The following is a 20316-nucleotide window of genomic DNA, read 5'->3' on the forward strand; positions in this document are numbered from 1 at the left end:
TGGAGTCAGCCATCAGCTCCACCATGGAAAGAAATGACCTATTTCACTTTGGTATTTCTCACTGGAGATTAAACTATATAAAAGTTTAAAGAGTCGTGTCTGGATAGATCTATACAAAGAAATCTATATAAATATAGAGGTGTGTATATATATATATATATATATATGCTTAATGCTATAAAACTATATAAAATTATGATAAATGTATTTCAAATGCATGCATTTTACTTACAACTTAATATATTAAAATTCTATAAACATTTTGTTATAGCTTTTGCTATGCCATTTCCAGGAAGAAAATACAATTTCAGAAAAGTCATCTTAGATTTGTATTCCATGAATGCTTCACTTTTTTTTTTTCCATCTGGGTTGAAAAATAAGGGCAGACTTAATTCCATTCAACCGTGTCTTTAAACAACTCTTGGAGCAATGAGATTATAACAATGGAAAGTCCTAAATTGATGAGAGACTGTTCCTCTCTTTACTTCCCCAACCCTGATTTCTCAGGACCCAACCAGGACAGCAAACGACCCCTTGGTAGGGTGAGGGCTTGAGTATTTATAGGATGGGGCTGCTGCTAGGAGAAGTTACTATCGCTGTCCTTGCTGGAAATGAGCAGGTTCCGGAGTTGTCTTCTGCTTTCAGTCATCCCAACCCGCTCGGCCCCCAACCCGGGAAATGGCATTGCTAACAGTTTGATTATTTCTGAACTTCATACTTACCCCTTCATGATTTAGTTGTTTATGCTTCCAGAACAGTTGAGGAAAACAGAGTGACACATAGAAAATAATTAAATAATAGCATCATATTACAAATTGATGCAATGTATAACTAAATATCAAATTCAGTGCTAAATTAGGAAATTGGTTATGTAAGGACTGAGCTATTCTAGAGAATGTTTGATCTTTGAATTCAGAGAGTTGCCTGGAGATTGGTGCAGGTGAGCACAGGTGAGGGAGAAGGGCTTGATAAGTGTGTGCTCATTGGGAACTCAAAGAATATATTTGATGGGACGGGTGGAGCCTGCTTGGAGAGGGGATGGATTGACGACCAGATAGAGGAGTTTGGGATTGATGATGTAGAAAATAGGGAAAACTCAAATGTTTCTGAGCAGGAAAAGCCTGACGAAAAGCTGAATGGCAACATTAATACTAAAATCTCAGTTTTCCAATGTGTAAACACTGACGTGTTTGCGCACTCATATATTACAAATATATTGTGCAAGGAAAAATTTGTTTGAGGGAGGTAGGAAACAAACAAATGTGTTATTGACATTAAGTGAGAAACTCAAATCTTTCAATTTTGCATTAACGTTAAAAGCATAAACCCTTCTTTTCAAAGTTTGCTTATAATCCAGTCATGTGTTAGTTCTGCCAACAGCTATGACAGCTCCATGTACATCATGAAAACAACAAAGGTAAGGAGCACAGGAGCTACTGTATCTGTGAGCATTTAGGTAAAATAGACACTGGTACTACTTTATTTTGGGTTTGGAATTACATTCTTATTTCGGAAGTCCTAAAATGCACAATCTAAAGAAATCTAAAGGCGCCTACAATCTAATGGGATCCAATAGACAGTTTAGGATAACTTGCTGTTCATGGAAGCTGTGACGGATGCTGGCTCCCAAGAGGGGATGCTGGGCACAGCACACACGTGGATGCTGAACCAGACTGAGGTCTATGACAAGCAGAGGAATATGTGGCACCAAATTCTTTGTGAGCCAGGAACAAGAGGCACCATCTTCACATTGTGAGGTCTGGCTCACCCCTCTATTGGCTGAAAGAGGACTCTGGCCAAAAATAGAAAATGGGAAGTGATTTTCTGGAAAGCTTGCTTTATATTCATATTACTACATTTATCAGGGTTTCTAAAATGCTTAATAAATTAATTTTTTTCTGAACAAATACTTTTAAAAAGTTTTAATTGGATGGCATGTTATAAAAACATCACACATAATATGTATATATTTTAAAAATTAATTTCTTACACAGTTGTCAAAACACAAATTTTGTAGTTTAGTTCCTTAATGTGCCTAAGATGAAAATTTCTTTAAACAGGACAAATACTAACAGCCATCCTCTGCTTCGAATGCTTTCTGTTTTCCCCATATTAGAGAGGACGACTAGAATTCATGTTCTCAAATCAAGGCAAAAATATCTTTGAAACAGTATGAGTATTATGTAGGTTTTCCCTTTTAGTGCTCTTTTTAAAAGGCACTGCAGTTCATTTTTAAAAATTAAAGTCCACTGACATGTAGAATGATCATAAAATAGATGTTTCATTGTTAGTGTGGAAAGTTTCTATAACTGGGTTTTAATTAAGTTATTTTAAATGGATATTTCAAAACCTGAGTGGGTGTGTTCATATATGCAGCTGGTAATGTCTTTTCTCCTATTGACTGTCAGTGAATTAAACTTTTATCAAGATTTGCCCCTGTCATTTCTTCCTCAACACCCCCCCCCCTTTTTTTTCCCTACGTAGGCATTCTGGTGGCAACCATGAAAATACTCCTAACCAGGAAACAAAACTGTGAAGCCTATTACCAGGCTTCAAATCAAAACTTCCACTGTACATCTTTACATATTATGTCCACATTACTTAGGATGTCAAACAGCATTGATGCTTCAAAAGGAAGCCTATGGTATGTCATCTGAAGGTCAGGCACAGAAGACGTTGCTATGAACACAGATCCTTTAGCTTTCATAACATGTTGGAGAAGAGGAAGGAGCTGGTGGATACAGGGAAGTCGGCTTGCTAGGGAAAAGTCAAGTCCCTCAATCATTTCATCCTGTTTTTATTACTGGGAACTCAGGGTTCTAACTCGGTACCACACAAACTCTCTGGAACCCACGCCAGATGGCTAGAGATGAGATTTGGATGAACTAAGAAGACTCCTTGCTCCCTGTTGCAGGGACTGATTTGGTAAGACTGCCCTTTCCCAAGAGTGTCCCCATGGCTGGCCCACATGCCGGACCTTCTGACTCCAAACTATGTTTGCAGTTCACGTAACAGGCTCAGCAGACTTCAGTTCTAACATGCTACCTGGTAATCTCTAGGAGCTGCAGCGAGTTCCCAAACCAGACATCCACTGTGGCTCCAGCCTTCTTGTTCTGGTCCGCATCTCCCGTGCGCGTAGCCCTCTCACACTTCCAGACATCCACTGTGGCTCCAGCCTTCTTGTTCGGGTCCACATCTCCCGTGCGCGTAGCCCTCTCACACTTCCAGCCCTCTTCTTATAGTTTATCTTCAGCATCACGCTGCTTCTGAGGCGCTGGAGAGCATTCAAGAAACGGTAAGGCATCTGTGACTTGGATATACATCAATACTGATATTCTCTCATAGCTTAAAAGGGCTGTGCCAGAGTGTCAAGAGGACACGAAGTAGCCATACTACTCTTTAACCCACTGACCAAATTTGGGTGCTTCAAGGTAATACGTTCCGTTCTCATGCCTAGATGCTGCACTGGCATCAGCATGCTTACACATCAGTATATTTATGATAGAAATATACTGATCTGTAGAAATGAGTTAGATGACTAAAACCTGAGAATATAAGGGAAAAAAAGTGCTGTCTTGGATTTAAGCTGCAAACTCTAGAATAACATGTGCAGTTTCAATAAAACAATGTGCTCTGCTAGTTGGTTTGATAAATTGGTTAAGAGCAGGAAGGCAGGAGCAGGGCTAACTAGGTTCACATCTTGGTTCTACGACTTTTACGACTTGTGTGAGGTTTGGAAGAATTCCTGAACTTCTCCAAGCCTCAGCGTCCAGCTGTGAAATGGTAATGTTGACTCTCTCCTGTGATTGTTGTGAGAATTTACTGAATTATTACATGATTAGAAAAGCCTCAAGAAGTCCTACCTGTTACTGTTATCGGATCAGGCAATAACGTTTGAATGGAACCCTGTTTGCAAAATAACTCTGACTCAGTGAAAGGCAAGTGAAGCACATGTTCAAAGAAAAGCACATTCATTCTACCTTCATAACAAATAAGGATATGGCAAATACTTTAATGTACAAATCACAGAGAGAAAATGCAAATTCAATACATTCCAAATACATCTGTTCAATAAATTGTGTTCTACCCAGCTTCTAGTATCTGAGTGATTTCAACATTCCCTTTTAAGTGGCTTCGTTTGTTAAACCTCAGAAGCTGGTTTTACAAACTTGTTCTTCTGTCTCTTATTCTCAAACTTCCCATTTTTACCAAACCTGTAATGCCTACCAGCCCTGCTTTGATCTGTCAGTGCTGTCCTTACTTTCTTCCTACATCTTTACTAAGACAGGGGTTTGGAAACTAATATCTCCCAAAACTTCAAAACAAATATTTCACAATCCTCAGAAAAACGCCCACATTATCTGTATTAAAATGGCACTCGGCCTCAGCACAGAACCCAGAATGGACAAAGGAATTGGAAAGTTTATTATTTAAGGTAGGCTGGAAGAAACGACACATGCACAACCACTACAAAATGAGACGAAGTCCCTGATACTTAGCTACAGATGTAGACGTGGTTCTTACCAGGTGGGGTCTTGCTAGAATAAAGCATCTCAGTTTCCCAGTGTTTCACAGCTTTTTCATGCCCATTCAGGAAACACATGCTGAAAATTTACACACTTATGGGCAGACATCAGTGCCCCTCTGGATTCTTGACGGAAACCAATTATCAACAAGGCTACACCTTCAGTTAGGAGAAGAGCAAAGAGTTGTTAGAATGACGTTCCTGATGTGTATCTCTAACCCCACAGCAGTCCCGTTTCCACCTCCAGCTTTTCTTTATCACTTACTCTGCCGTTGTATTGGCAATTTGATTCTGAATTTCTGGAGTCTAGAGTCTTCAGGGGCAGCTTGGCCCTGCTGACACTTGATTTTGGACTTCTGGCCTCCAGAGCCGTGAGAGAATAAATTTCTGTTGTTCTAGGTCACCTGGTTTGTGGCAGTTTGTTACAGCAGCCTTAGGAAACTAACACACCCCATAAGTCTTACAATTCATTCTGTTTAACAGGAGCAATATTTAGTTTTACTAATAAGCAAAATTATTTCACTAAGACAGAGGTTATTTGTAAATAAAGTTACTTCACAAACACAATTTAAAATTATAGTTATTATAGGACAACAAAATATATTTTAAATAATATTAAAATTATTTAACAAACTATTGAATCATAACGAGGAGATAATGTATAATCAGGACAACAACCTCCCTATAATCATTGTTTGGCCATTTGACATGAGCTCAACATCCAATATAAATATTTTCCCAGCTATTCTGAGATGGGAAGATCCTGGCATGAATTTAATTTTTCAAAGTTTTGTTTTCTAATCATCCATGGGAATGATAATGTGTTTTTTCTTTAGATACCAAAGTGAAGTACAAATCTACAGAATACTATATTGAAAACAGGAAAAAACCATCTAATGGGAAAGGGGAAAAGAGGCATTAGATTCCTAGGGCTCTAGACTAGACTCACCACCCACGGTCTCTTTCGCAACTCGATGGGAATGTTCTCTTCGGCTGTAGCCCGTTAACTAGCTGATCTTCTAGTATCTCGGGCTATAGTAAGAGATTCCATCTTCCCACAGGGGGACATGCAAACGATAAACCTACAAAGACCTAGAAAATTGACCAAAACACTGGAGCAGGGTATGATTTAGCCAAACTCACTCAATTTACAGAGAAAAGCTATGGCCCAGAGAGATGATGTGAATTCCCTACTGCTGCATAGCCAGTTAATGCATCCTTACCGCTAATAAGTGCAGGACCAAGGATGCAGTAGGACTGGACTGCTTAGTAATGCACAAGCCTGCCAAGGAAAAGAAAAAAAAAAAATCAAAACAGCAGCAAATACAAAACACTACAAGATTTTAAAATGCTATTTTTGGTCACTGGAGGAAACTGATTTCTGCTTTCGATTCCATCTCTCTGTCTCTGAAGTGAATAAGAAAGAGAAGTTCATGTTTCTTTTGAAAGCTATGTTGTCTGTTCAATAAAGTCTGAATAGTAAGAAATTAGGTTCTGCCCTGCCCTCATCTGTATTTTTCAGCTGGGTATATATTCCCGAACTATGTCACACATCTGCAAGTAAATTAATCCAAGAGAAAAGAAAATGGTGTTTAAGTCCAAAGCATTTCTTAAACATAAGCATTTGGTCCAATGGCTCCATTTTCAGAGCACTGATAACAAAATCCATACATTTAAACATTAAGAAAATAATAATAAGGAAAACCTTTTACTTTTTTTTGCTTCTTCTCCATGACATTTCTTGAGGGTTTAGGCATTTGGCCCCTAATTTTATTTTCACTCCACGGCTCTGACAGCTGAGCCGCATAGCTTGGCATTTAAAAAAAATCAGTATAAGTGGTTGAAATATACAATTTCCTTGGTTTGGGAAGCCTCGAAATATCTGGACACTTCCTTCCCAGCCATCTTTGTTGGTTTTATTGACACGATGGGTCATACAGCTTTTTGATGAAAGATGAATCAGAAAGAAAAGAGGAATATAATTATCCAGTTTTGGGTCCAGTGGAGTGGAGATGAACTGGATCGCTCAGTGCAAACCCGAATTCCTGTCCTCTCCCCACAGCAGGACATGAATGTCAACTGAGGCTGCTGATTTCATATTCTTGTCATTACTCAGACAGGAAAGCAGTGTTTTGTTTTTGAAGCATTGCCACTGTGTTTTCTGTAATCTTTATAATCATTTACTTCTAATCGCCTCTCAATCCTGCAAATTTAGTCTTCAGGTTCAGTCAGATCAGTCAGACCATCATCCTCATCAGACAGTGCTTGTCTTAGTTTTCCCAACTGAATGCTGTCACCTTGGTAGCCTCGCTTCCCCAGGCCATTCTCAAATCCAGCCTTATCTCAGTTCCAGCCCCTTTGTAAACAACCTTCAGGTGAGATTTTTAGATTCCAAGCAAATTCGAGGCTCCATTCCTGCCTTCCTTTAGCTATATCTATGCTGGCTGTTATTTCTCACAGAAATCACTCGCTTCTTGGCATAGAGTATTGAATAGCCTCAGAATCTTTAGATACTGTTTGGGGACAGAGACAAGACCCTGCCGCCCTTTAAGCTCCAACAGAAGCCATAGAGAGCCATTTTCTTAACTACATTTGAAAACACAAAAAAGCAATGCCTAGAAATGCCTCCATTTGCTGAGTTTGTAAATTGTGAATGAATTGCATATGTTTTCCATTGTTGTGGAAAAGGAAAATCTAAATTTTAAATATCTGCTCCTCAAAAATAAACGCAAGAAGGTATAATCCAGAGAAAATAAAATGAGAGCAATTTGCAATAATTTTTTTTTCTCTACAAGGCCTAACGCAGGGCTGCAGTATAGCTGTGTGGGCTGTGCGGGTGAAGGAGTGGGTCATATAGCAAAGGTGGAGCTGGGAGCGGTTCTCCCTGGCGTTGTTCACTGCAGTGGCCTCAGCTTTGGAGGAGTAGGCAGGTCGGGGAACAGATCCCTTCTCAGCTTAAACTTGACTGAATTGTGCTAATTGTCAGTTAGTGCAAGAGCCCTGGTAGAACACCCTCAAAGTAGCCTCAAGATGGGGAAGGACCCACCCTCCTATTGAATTGGAAGTCTAGGGACTGACATGTATTTTTTCCCAGTCTCTCAGTGTATTCTGCTTGGAACTGGGTTCACCCAACATTTAAGGCCCCCTTGCCCTTTTAACGTAAAGACATGCATATGTTATTTATCTCTTTTCTCCATTCTTGTACATTCCAACCTTTCCAGGTTATTGCCATTATTTATGACTCTACTAAAATGTAAAACTGGCTTCAGAAATGTCAAACAGAATAATGGGAATGGAGAAATCAGAGACAGAAGTCAGCTATAACCAGTCCCATAGTTCCTGCTTCTACGTGGCAAATGTGACTTATTTTCTTATATAGAGTGTTTTTGTGGCTATGGGAAAATGCCATTCTTTAAAATGCAAACACACACACACACACACACACACACGCACGCACGCACGCACGCACACACACACCAACTTGTCCACAGAGGTAAAAAGGCCATTTGCTAAGATGTAAGTTTACTGAATTAAGTCTGTATTTAGTACTGCCTCAGTTTCATATTAAAGGGCTTACATGCTCTTTTTGGAGACAATATTCAGTACAGTCCTATGTAAGCTCATTTTCATAGGCTACATTTCAATCAAAAGGAAAAAATAGAAAACAAAATGAAAAAGAAAACAAAGCTAAATTATTCAAAATGGAAAAATTTTTGCAAAGCAATAAATACTGGTAAGTAAGGATTACAAGTCAAAAATAATTGACCAAATTTCTGTTATCATTGTAAGTTAAAAAATAACTATGAAGAACTGGGGAAGTGGGGCCCCCCTAAGTCTAGCTGTGAATCTTTTTCTAACTAACCATATAAAAATAGACCAATTTCTCAGTATTATGTTATCTCCATTTCATCTGGGAGAAAGAGAATTTGAATAGACAATCTCTAAAGTCTTCTGAGACTCTTAATTTATATATACTTTTAAGTCATATACAAATTCAGACTGAAAAATATCAGAAGAGGTTAAAAGTGCATGATTGTGAAAAATTCACCTATTATTTTTAATAATGGTATTTTTCTTTTAAAAATATGATTATGTTCATAGATGATAACCTATTTCTAATTTACAAATTTATTTTTGTGTCTAATCTCATTTGGAATATTATTAGAAATCCACAGGGTAGATGCCATTAAGCTGACTTTTAAGTGTAAACACTGATACACAGAAAAGTTAAGAGTAAAAAGTATAATGTATAAAGTATAATCCAAGTTTTCTGAGTCCTTCATACTATGCTTATTCTTTTAAGCCAAGCTACTTCTTCAAAGGTGCAAGAGACATAAATAACTTTTTAGAGAACCACTGAATACATCCCTAAAATACTGAGATTAATTTCAGTAAATCTGAGGGAGATAGTAGAAAACAGAAAAGAAACTGAGCTCTGAAAGACTCACAGTATCACGCATACAAATCTCTCCCATATGCAGGGGCAAGAGTGAGAACAGGCTGTTAAGATCGATTATGAATATATGCTGTCTTAGCTTGGTTCCCTGGAAACAGACTCTAAATTGGAGACTTGTGTGCTTGAGATTTACTGGGGATTGGTCTTGGGAATTATACATGCAAGGGAGTAAAAGAAGTGGGATTTAGCACAGGGCAAGGCTGAACCATGATGCAGTTGCAACATGGACCTCAAATGATTCTTCAGGGAGTTTTAGAACTGAGATCCCTACAGAGCTGTCCTCTAGTGAACAGTCCTTTATATGCCCTCATTGATCACCATTGGAGGCAGGCTTCCCCTGGGATGGAGACATGACATTGGACTGGGGGATTCCATTTTGCCAAGGGAGATTTTCACATAAGCACTCAGCTATGAGATGTCAGCACCCAACAGTCCCAGTGGCTAAGGTATTCAGTTCTCTCAGCTAGTAAATGAGGACTATAGTAAATAGGTTTTAAGGAAGGGATATAAGCAAATTGGCCTTCTAAAAGGCATGTAAGAAGCACGCAAATCGGACTGGATTAATGGGACAACTCAAAGGTCTGAAATAGTCTTTGGCATTCAAGAGCAAGTTGACTTTCTCACCTGTCAACTTGACAGGTGTGGATAATCAGGTTTTTATGGAAATGGCATATGAGGTTAAAATTATCAAATTAAAATTTCCTTATACATTTTATCCCTATATTATATTTCTATTGTAGTACTGTTCAAAAAGTTGTATGTTTTCTAAAAAATGGAGTACTAAGCAATCATTTTATGTCTAAGCCCACAAAATACATTAATTTTCCCCAAAGCTAACCTTTTTTTCTCTAGGGTTTTGAATAACAATAAAACACTTTGAATGCATTTATCTAGACTATTTGAAGGTTTGTTTTTTGGTTTTATTTTTGCGGTACGCGGGCCCCTCACCGCCGCGGCCTCTCCCACCACGGAGCACAGGCTCCTGATGCGCAGGCCCAGTGGCCATGGCCCACGGGCCCAGCCACTCCGCGGCATGTGGGATCTTCCCGGACCAGGGCACGAACCCGCGTCCCCTGCCTCGGCAGGCAGACTCTCAACCACTGAGCCACCAGGGAAGCCCTGAAGGTTTTTAAAATATTTTTCAAGATGTGTTACCTTTGTTTCTCTATGTGTTTAACTTCTATTCTCTCTGACAATCTTTCTTTTTTTTTCCTCTCTGACAATCTTATATCTAGCTGGAAATCTAAACATTTCTTTCCACTCAAGAAATATATTAAACTGCAAAAACATGATATCCAGGGTCTGAACAAGACAAAACAAACCAACCTTGAGATATTCATGAACTTCAAATCATTCAAAATTCACAAATCTGTATACATTAGGCTGCAGGAATTTTAACAATACGTGTAACGTGACATGCTGTCTGCTTTACATCTAGACAAAATAAATAAAAACGGTAATGGTTTTGTGGAAATCTTAATACATGTGAACATTATAAGATACATTAGGTAGGAAGTCTGTTATGAACATTAAAACAGCATCTTATGACTTTTGCAATAAAGAACCTGACCCAGATATCGGGAGAGTACACATGATCACATCTCTTCTATTTTCTCAAGCATCCACAATTTAGACAGTTCCCGGTAAAGAGAAAATGTGATTGATTTTAATGCCATTTTCTTTCAGTCACTGCCATTTGGATACAGACTCTATGCATGAACCTCTTCCTCTACTTACCTTTTAAATATTGAAGTATCTCACAGCTAGGTTCTAAGTAGTCTTTTCTGACTCATACACACTCTGCTCCAGTTGATCTCAACTATCCCCATGAACGTAGATACCATCTGTAGGCTGAGAAATACTAATTGTACCTTTAACCCAAAATGCCCTCCTAAATCTAGGCTTATATCCATTTGAAATCTACAACGAATGCCTCTTAAGCATCCCAGATAGGTTGATTGTCCCAAATATGTTGTCTGACCTTCCCAGACATATCCTGTCATGGTCATCTACATTTCAGTGAATGGTGCTGTCATTCATTTAGTTACCAGCCAAGAACCCAAGATTCCCCTTTGACCCCTTCCTTCTCTCGTCCCTCACAACCACTCCTCAGCCTCTCTTGGTGCTTCTGTCCATATCGATCTTATACTCAACTACTTTCCTCCACCTCCACTCTCATCACCCTGGTCCAACCCACAGTTACGTTGTTCCTGGATTATTCATTCACTGCTCTCCTGAAGTCTACTTTTGCCCTTTTCAACCTTCTCAACCATGAAGCTGAAAAAATAATTTTTTTAAATGTAGGGCTTCCCTGGTGGCACAGTGGTTGAGAGTCTGCCTGCCGATGCGGAGGACGCGGGTTCGTGCCCTGGTCCGGGAAGATCCCACATGCCACGGAGCGGCTGGGCCCGTGGGCCATGGCCACTGAGCCTGCGTGTCCGGAGTCTGTGCTACGCAACTGGAGAGGCCACAACAGTGAGAGCCCCACGTACCGCAAAAAAAAAAAAAAAAAGTAAATCCTGGGACTTCCCTGGTGCGTTGGTTAAGAATCCACCTGCCAAGGCAGGGGACAGGGGTTCGATCCCTGGTCCAGGAAGATCCCATATGCCGTGGAGCACCTAAGCCCGTGTGCCACAACTACTGAGCCCGCATGCCACAACTCCTGAGCCCACATGCTGCAACTACTGAAGCCCGTACATTTTAGGGCCCACGTGCTGAAACTGCTGAGCCCATGTGCTGCAACTACTGAAGTCCGCACACCTAGAGCCCATGCTTCGCAACAAGAGAAGCCACCACAATGAGAAGGCCGCACCCTGCAACGAAGAGTAGCCCCCACTCGCTACAACCAGAGAAAACCCAAGCATAGCAACAAAGACCCAACGCAGCCAAAAATAAATAAAACGTTTAAATAGATAGATAGATAAATAAATAAATAAATGTAAATCCTATCCTAGGAGCAAGACACTTCCCACTAAAGTCTTTCAGTGGCTTCCCATGACTGAGAGGGCCCTGCATGGCCTGACCCCTGCTTTTCTTTCTAGTCACCCCATTTCCCCAGCCACTGAACTCACTGTTCCATTCATACACCAGACTTTCCAATCTCATGATCTTCAAAGTTTCTCTTCTCTTGTCTTTTCATATGACTGGATCTTTCTTATCTGAGTCTCAGTTTAAACCTTACTTCCATAAAGGGCTCCCTACTCCAAACCATCTTAAAGTAAATTCTCTAGATGTTTTTCCCTCTATTTTAAAGACCTAATTATTATTAAATAAGGACCCGGAAATACCATTTTTGTTCTTTGTTACACTTTTCACAGTCTGGATTTTATCTGATTATTTGTTTTTCTCCCCGAGAAGAGTATGAGTCTGAGTCAGGACCTGTTCAAGTTAGATTCCCTGAACACAGTGCCTGTCCCATAGGTGATAAGCCAAAAATATTCTGGAGTGAATAAATGCATGGATGAATGAAATTTGGAATTTGAATTAAAATATCAACAGTACTAAAATTACAAATTCCCTTCTAGAAATTATTTTCTTAGAGCTTAGTAGGTAAGCATAACAGTAGAGATGTTCAACAGCCACCATCTTGGAACAAAGTTCTTCTTAAAGTCACAGTATGGAAAAATATAGGGAGTAAAATATTTCCATGAGAAAAAAATAGACCATTTGTAATAAGGTTGCCACAAATTTCAGGCTGTCTCAGAAGGAACTGGCTCTCTCCAGTTGAAGCCAAGCCAAGGACAGTAAATAGAGTGTGTGATATATCTCAGAAATTGTGTACATTGGCAAAGGTGGAGAAAGACAATTTTTCAACTGCTGCTTCTATTATATTTGGGCACAGGATAGTATCATTAGTCTTTTTCTTCCTTTCAAGAACGACACAATTTACAATTTAAGAAACTCGTTTTATTTCTAAAAATAGGCTCTAATTTTATAATATTCACATTTAATAAGGTGTGAATTAATAGCCCCTTAAAACGATGTCATAAATTGGACATTTATTAAACCCTCCAGTTTTATTTAAATTTGCAACAAAATCACTATTGTAATTAAAACACTCGGGCTTAGCCTACCCTGGCATCGTAAAAGAAGACAAACTAGTAAAACATATTTTTATACTAAAATAAATAAGTAATCTTTGGTAACTCGTTTTATAATTTGGAAACAAGGCTAGTTTTCTTCTTGAAGGGAGGAATTTTATTCTTACCTCTGACATTATCCCTATTTACTGGGGTTTCAACTTCATTGCCAAAACTCCAATCCCCATTCATGATTTTGACAATGATGTATTTTGCTTTCCTGAGGCAGAGACAAAGCTATACGGCCACCAAACCTTTCTCATTTTCCTTCTGGGCACACCATGAGACTGTTTCCCAGTCTTGCTTACAGTTAGGGTGGAGCTATATGACCCATGTGCGTAGAAGTGATGTACACCACTTGCAGGTTTGACTTCTATAACACCTTACAGGATCCTGTTTCCTCATCTGCTGGGCAAAGGTGGAGGCTTCCAGTGGAGGAGTCCAAAGATTTCAGATCCACAGCAAAGAAGGAACCTACGCCCCAGAGTAACTTCATGGAACAGAGACACCATCCTTCATCTTGACCATGCTGATTGGACTCTGACGGATGCAAGAGTTAAACCTTTATTTTGTTAAATAAATGAGATTTTTGGACCAGTGTCTTTATAGAAGTTAGCTTTTCCTAATACATCTGCAAAACTCCACTTTTCTATTTAGTTAAAAGTTGTGACCACTTATTGTTTTATTTTTTTAAATTAATTAATTTATGGCTGCTACTCTTCATTGCGGTGCGCAGGCTTCTCACTGCAGTGGCTTCTGTTGTTGCGGAGCACGGGCTCTAGGCACGCGGGCTTCAGTAGTTGTGGCATGCGGGCTTCAGTAGTTGTGGCACGCAGGCTCAGTAGTTGTGGCACGCGGGCTTCAGTAGTGGCACGCAGGCTCAGTAGTTGTGGCACGCGGGCTTCAGTAGTTGTGGCACGCAGGCTCAGTAGTTGTGGCACGCGGGCTTCAGTAGTTGTGGCACGCAGGCTCAGTAGTTGTGGCTCGCAGGCCCTAGAGCGCAGGCTCAGTAGTTGTGGCGCACAGGCTTAGTTGCTCCGTGGCATGTGGGATCTTCCCAGACCAGGGCTCGAACCTGTGTCCCCTGCATCGGCAGGCGGACTTTCAACCACTGCGCCACCAGGGAAGCCCAGGAATACAGTTTTTGAAGGCAGTCCCTTAATTTAGGACCTGACACTCAATAAAGAGTGACTTAAAAATATGTGGTAGCATATATATGGTAAAACAATACCTTTACTTCTTGGAATATTTATCAGGCATAATGATAAGATAATGAATCAGAAAACAATATGCCAGAAGGCTTTTTTTAAACATAATTTGATCAGTTTATCACTATAAAAGAATCTGTTGTATCAAAAGAGTTATCAGACTGATTAACATGGGGAACGCTGATATGTAAACAAGCTTTACAATGTAAAGATCCTGCTATATAGTGTACAGTTGTGAACATATCAGAACCAGCAATAAAATAGAGATATTCAAAGGAGATCCTTTTGATTTCAGGGAGAATTCCCTCTTATTTACGATTATATGGGTTAAAGGAGGATTCCAATATTTAATGACAAATTAGGAGAGAACACACAAGGAAATTCACAGTCAAATTATAAGAAGAAAATAAAGTTAAATGTCAATGCACAGTAGGAAAAAGTATTTTATGCTATTATTTACAAATTGTAGATACAATTTTTGTTTCAGTTTATTTTCTAGGGACTAAAATAAACTAATACAAAAATCAAACTAATAAAAAATGTTTAATACTTTAAACATTTTTTAAAGTGTAAAATATTAACTTATAAAATCTCCTGATATAAAAATTAAACATTGGGCTTCCCTGGTGGCGCAGTGGTTGGGAGTCCGCCTGCCGATGCAGGGGACACGGGTTCGTGCCCCGGTCCGGGAGGATCCCACATGCCGCGGAGCGGCTGGGCCCGTGAGCCGTGGCCGCTGAGCCTGTGCGTCCGGAGCCTGTGCTCCGCAATGGGAGAGGCCACGACAGTGAGAGGCCCGCGTACCACAAAAAAAAAAAATCAAACATTCTTCCACAGTAAAGAAATTATTCATATTTTAAATGCATGCAGAGCAATGAATATTTGCTTTTTAAGTGTAGAATACCTTTTAAGGCTCTTGAGAAGCATGCTGTCGCACATATTTTATTTTACCAAGTTAGTCCAGAGCATTCATCTTATATCTTTCCATTGAATTCTTCTTTGAGAAACTTTTCTGATGGGCACTGAAATTTTCCTTTCATCTTATAAAAAAGCACATGTAGATTTTAAAATTAAATGTTAATATTATCATTAGTTCCATAATAATCAGGGATCAAAAGTAACCTCTCTCTCCTCTTCCTTCTTTCTCTTCTCTTGATACAATTAAGAGCATCTTGAGAGTATCTTATTAAATACTTTCCTATTAGATACTCACAATATGACTTTAATTGTATTTATAATCAAGAACAATTCTGTTTCTCGTGAAGTTCTCACTAGGTACTTTAGGAATTCTGAATCCAAAGAGTAGTCATCCTTATCATTAATTGCATTCATAGACTGTGCCTAAAATTCCTCATTTTACCATAGTGGAATGTGAAGGAGGGCAAAAAGCCTTTCAACAACAACAGCACAGACAGGAGAAGCTGACCCATAAATCAGCATTAGTTCCTCCACCTGAAGCAGGAGGTGACCCTCACTCAGCCATAATTACTATGAACAGCCACTATAAGACGCAACGGGAGAAGGCTCAGTGAGGAATTTAGGAGTTATGGTGTGGATAGTACAAGTTCTTCTGTCTAATGATAGAATCTCAAAGGAGCTCTAATCAACTCCTATCTCTGCAGTGCCTTATGAAACATCCTTTCTACAGCCTGAAATATTTTTCCCAAAATAGAGCTATTTCTTTAAAAAGCAGACACCTTATGCCCCAGCCCCCCAAACAATGAACTTTCCACTGACAGTTTTCCCAAGTGGTACGACGGCTTCATGGGTATCACACAATCCCTTGGAAATTTTGTTTTTTTTTAATTTTAATTATTGGTGCATCTGGAACAAAGTTAGCAACTACATGGTAAATCAATTTCAGATTATTTATAAGAAATTCTGGGAGACAGACATCACATATACAGATAAATAAGCATCAAAATAAATAACATGAAAACAAAGTGTCCGGATGTCAATATTTTTTTCACTGCAATCGCTCTGATTAAAAATGCAGGGAGGACATTTCTAGTACAATCAAGAGATTTTTACAGTCTCTTCACTAAAATAATTCAAGATTTTTGGTTAGTGCTTAGAAATGAAAAGTTTCTCAAAAACCCTTATCATCAAAAATACAGGACAAGCCAAAAAACATGATATTTAAAAACTCCTTAGAGGATTTCTAGGGGCCCACTCCAAAGCCACTGAGCTTAATATAATAACTTGAATAGTTGAAAGATTTTATATGTATTGTACAGTGTCTTAGTTCACTAGGATTGCTATGACCACAAACCATAAACGGGGTGTCTTTTAAACAACAAACGTTTCTCACAGTTCTGGCAGCTGGGAAGTGCAGGATGAAAGCACTGATGGATTCAGTATCTGGTGAGGGCCCCCTTCCCAGATTGTAGATGGCTGTCTTCATGCTGTAACCTCACATGGTAAAAGGGTGGGGGAACCCTCTCTGGCTTTTTTATATGGGCACTAATCCCATTCGTGGGGCTCTACCCTCATGACCTCATCACCTCCCGAAGTCCCCACCTCCTAATACCATAACCTTGGGCGGGGGGCATTTAGGATTTCAACATAAGAATATGTGGGGGACAAGCATTCAGTCCATTGTAACAAGGTTGTAGATTGGGTCAAATATGGAATTTTAAATTTACCCTGAATGAGATACAGGGGAATCTGACTGTATTGAAATTGGAATTGACATAAACCATAAAAGAAGCAGACTTAGAAAGGAAGTTTGTTCCTAACAATATGAGGTTTTTAGAAGCCCAGAGTTGTCTCTCCTTCCAACCCCATGGGAATTGTGTGATGTCACTTTCCACCAAGCACAAACCCAGTCTATGAACCATCACTGTCACTGCCATCACCACTGCCACCACTGTTGCAACTCCCTTTTGGGGAGATGGCTGCAGACCTCAAGGGAGCAGTGCACACGCCCAGGGCATGAGGAAGTGTGCAGAGCATATTAGCACAGTGCATTTAAGGAAATGGGAGGGTTTACCATTCATTCATTCAACAAGGATTTATGAAGATCTTCTGTGTGGGACACTCCATGCTGGATGCTGGGTATAGCGGTGAACCAGTCAGACACAGGCTTTGACTCTGTACTTATGCTCTACATATCACACAATAGATATGTACAACTCCAGATATGGAAAGTGGTATGACAAAAAGATAAAGTTACTCTGTGTATTAGGGGGATTGATCTAATCAGGGAAGTCAGGGAAAGGATCTTGGGGGGAAAGATAGTTCAGCTAAGAGCTAAAGAATGAGCAGGATCTAAGTAGGTGAGAAAGGAAAGTAGTACCTTCCAAAGAGATAAAGCATTGTGTGCAGAACCTGTGGCAAGTCTCGATCAAAGGGAGCCTGGGTAGCTAGAGCGAGGAATGAGAGCAAGTGTGGTTTGGGATGCAGCTACGGTGGTAAATCCATGGACTATGTTAAAGAGATTTGTTTTTTATCCTACAATCAGTACAAATCCATAAGAGCACTTTAATGGGGGAGTGGCACAATCAAATGTTTTTATTCAGAAATTATTACACTGGATACTGAATAGAGATTTCTTAGAAGCTTTGATAAATATGAACTACTAAACACTGATATATACAATTTGAAATATATATATATAATTTGAAAAGCAACAGGTAATGACTAGGCAATTCATTTTCTGAAACTGCAAACTAAATTCAACTGCTTTGGCCTAGAAGAATCAGATTTTACTTCTTAATACATGTACCAGCATGCCCCAAACTCTTAGTGACTAAATATGACACCTGTAAGATTTCTTTCATGATATTTAAGAATCAAAGATTACAGAAAGTGTATGTATACATACCATTATCAAAAATTACATTCATGTTTTAAACTTTCAGAATTGAAGTTTTGAAGAAACCAAACACAAAATCTATATGAGTGGAATTCCCTGGTGGTGCAGTGATTAAGAATCCACCTGCCGATGCAGGGGACACAGGTTCGAGCCCTAGTCCGGGAAGATCCCACATGCCGTGGAGCAACTAAGCCCGCGTGCCACAACTACTGAGCCTGTGCTTTAGAGCCCGTGCACCACAACTACTGAGCCTGCGCTCTAGAGCCTGTGCACCACAACTACTGAGCCTGTGCTCTGCAATAAGAGAAGCCACCGCAATGAGAAGCCTGCACACCACATCGAAGAGTAGCCCCTGCTCACCACAACTAGAGAAAACCCGCATGCCGCAACGAAGACCCAACGCAGCCAAAAATAAGTAAATCGATAAATAAACTTATTTTTAAAAATCTATATGAGCAAAATTAATATTTTATGGAGAAATTCAAGAAAGACCTTATTAGATTGATTACCTTCTCTCCCACAAATGTTTGTAACTCCCTGAGGACACGGAACCAAGCTACTACTGACAGTCCCCTAAGTGACCGCCACTGTACTCTTCAGGCCGTAGGAGGTTAGTGAATATTTTCTGACCTAGTGAGTTTTCTAAGTACTAATATATTCTACCTTAGAGGAGCATTTTGATTTAGTAGTTAGGGTAACAGCTATGCACTAGGTGTTTTATGTTTTAGAGAATGGAAATGTCTAAACCATGATGTTCCAACTTTAGTAAGATAAAAAGAATTTCCTGTCTAGTAAAAAACATGTTTCCCAATAAAATAATTGACCCTCACTGAAATTACTGTTCAAAGAACTAGGAAGCAGAGAATCAGTCATAAGTCTGGAATGGTTAAAAAGAGGCTGCTGAAAGCACAGCTGATTTATAGTGCTTGGACTCGAGGTGGAAGTTTATGGACAAGACACTTTCTGTCATGTATTTTCCCAGTGACAGGGCATTTACAGACTAGTCAAGTGTTACTGAGCTGAAGAATATGACTGACCTACATCCCAGGGAATTTCCACGTGGGGCACTGGATAGCCTGGCTATGAGACCTTTAGAAGCTCTCCTCCCACTCTCTTGGAAGCAAAAGCAAATTCCAAGACAGTTAGTGCTTTCCCTTTGGTTTAGGAATATCTGGGTTGGGAGGTAGGATCCCAGACATGTGCTAGCCTGGAGGACTTGAACCGGGACAGCATGGCTCCAGGAAGGCCCAGGGAGAGAGTGCAGACTCATCTGGGGCCATCCCACTTTTAAACTACACCCAGAGAACTTCTAGAGTCAAGAATCCTTCAGGATATTCTAAAGTCCTACAGATAAGTGTTGAAGCAATTACATACTGTTCATTTTACAGGTATGCATTCCAGTGTTTCCAATACAGAGCTCCCTTTAGAGCTACTGATTTGCCCAAGTCAAATGTTTATCTCTTTGAACTTCAATCCTAGAAGCAGACTATTTAAATCTCTAATGCAAAGGCTTTCAGAGAATGGAGGTATTGTACCTTTTATAGTAACTTCTGGGGCTTTGTGATTACACACATTTTTTTTTTTTTTGGAGGGGAGTCAGGGGAGGAAAGAAATAGATGAGAGAGATTAAGAAGTACAGACTTCCAGTTGCAAAATAAATGAGTCAAGGCATGAAATATACCCTGTGGGGAATATAGTCAATAACTATGTAATATCTTTGTATGGTGACATATTGTAACTAGAGTTATTGTGGAGATCATTTTGAAATGTGTAGAAACAGTGAATCACTATGTTGTATAACAAGAACTAACATGCTGTAGGTCAATTATACTTCTTTTTTATTTTTAATTTTTATTGGAGTATATGTGCTTTACAATGTTTTGTTAGTTTCTTGCTGTACAACAAAATGAATCAGTCTTATGTATACATATATCTACCCTTTTTTCGATTTCCTTCCCGTTTAGATCACTATAGAGCACTGAGTAGAGTTCCCTGTGCTATACAGTAAGTTCTCATTAGCTATCTATTCTATACATAGTTGTGTATATATATATATGTCACTCCCAATATCCCAGTTCATCCCACCCCCCCTTCCCCCCTTGGTAACTGTAAGTTTGTTCTCTACATCTGTGACTCTATTTGTTTCGCAAATAAGTTCATCTCTACCATTTTCCAGATTCCACATATAAGTGATATTATATACTTGTTTTTCTCTTTCTGACTTACTTCAC

Source organism: Delphinus delphis, chromosome 21 (assembly GCF_949987515.2).
Source record: "Delphinus delphis chromosome 21, mDelDel1.2, whole genome shotgun sequence".
Classification (NCBI taxonomy): domain Eukaryota; kingdom Metazoa; phylum Chordata; class Mammalia; order Artiodactyla; family Delphinidae; genus Delphinus; species Delphinus delphis.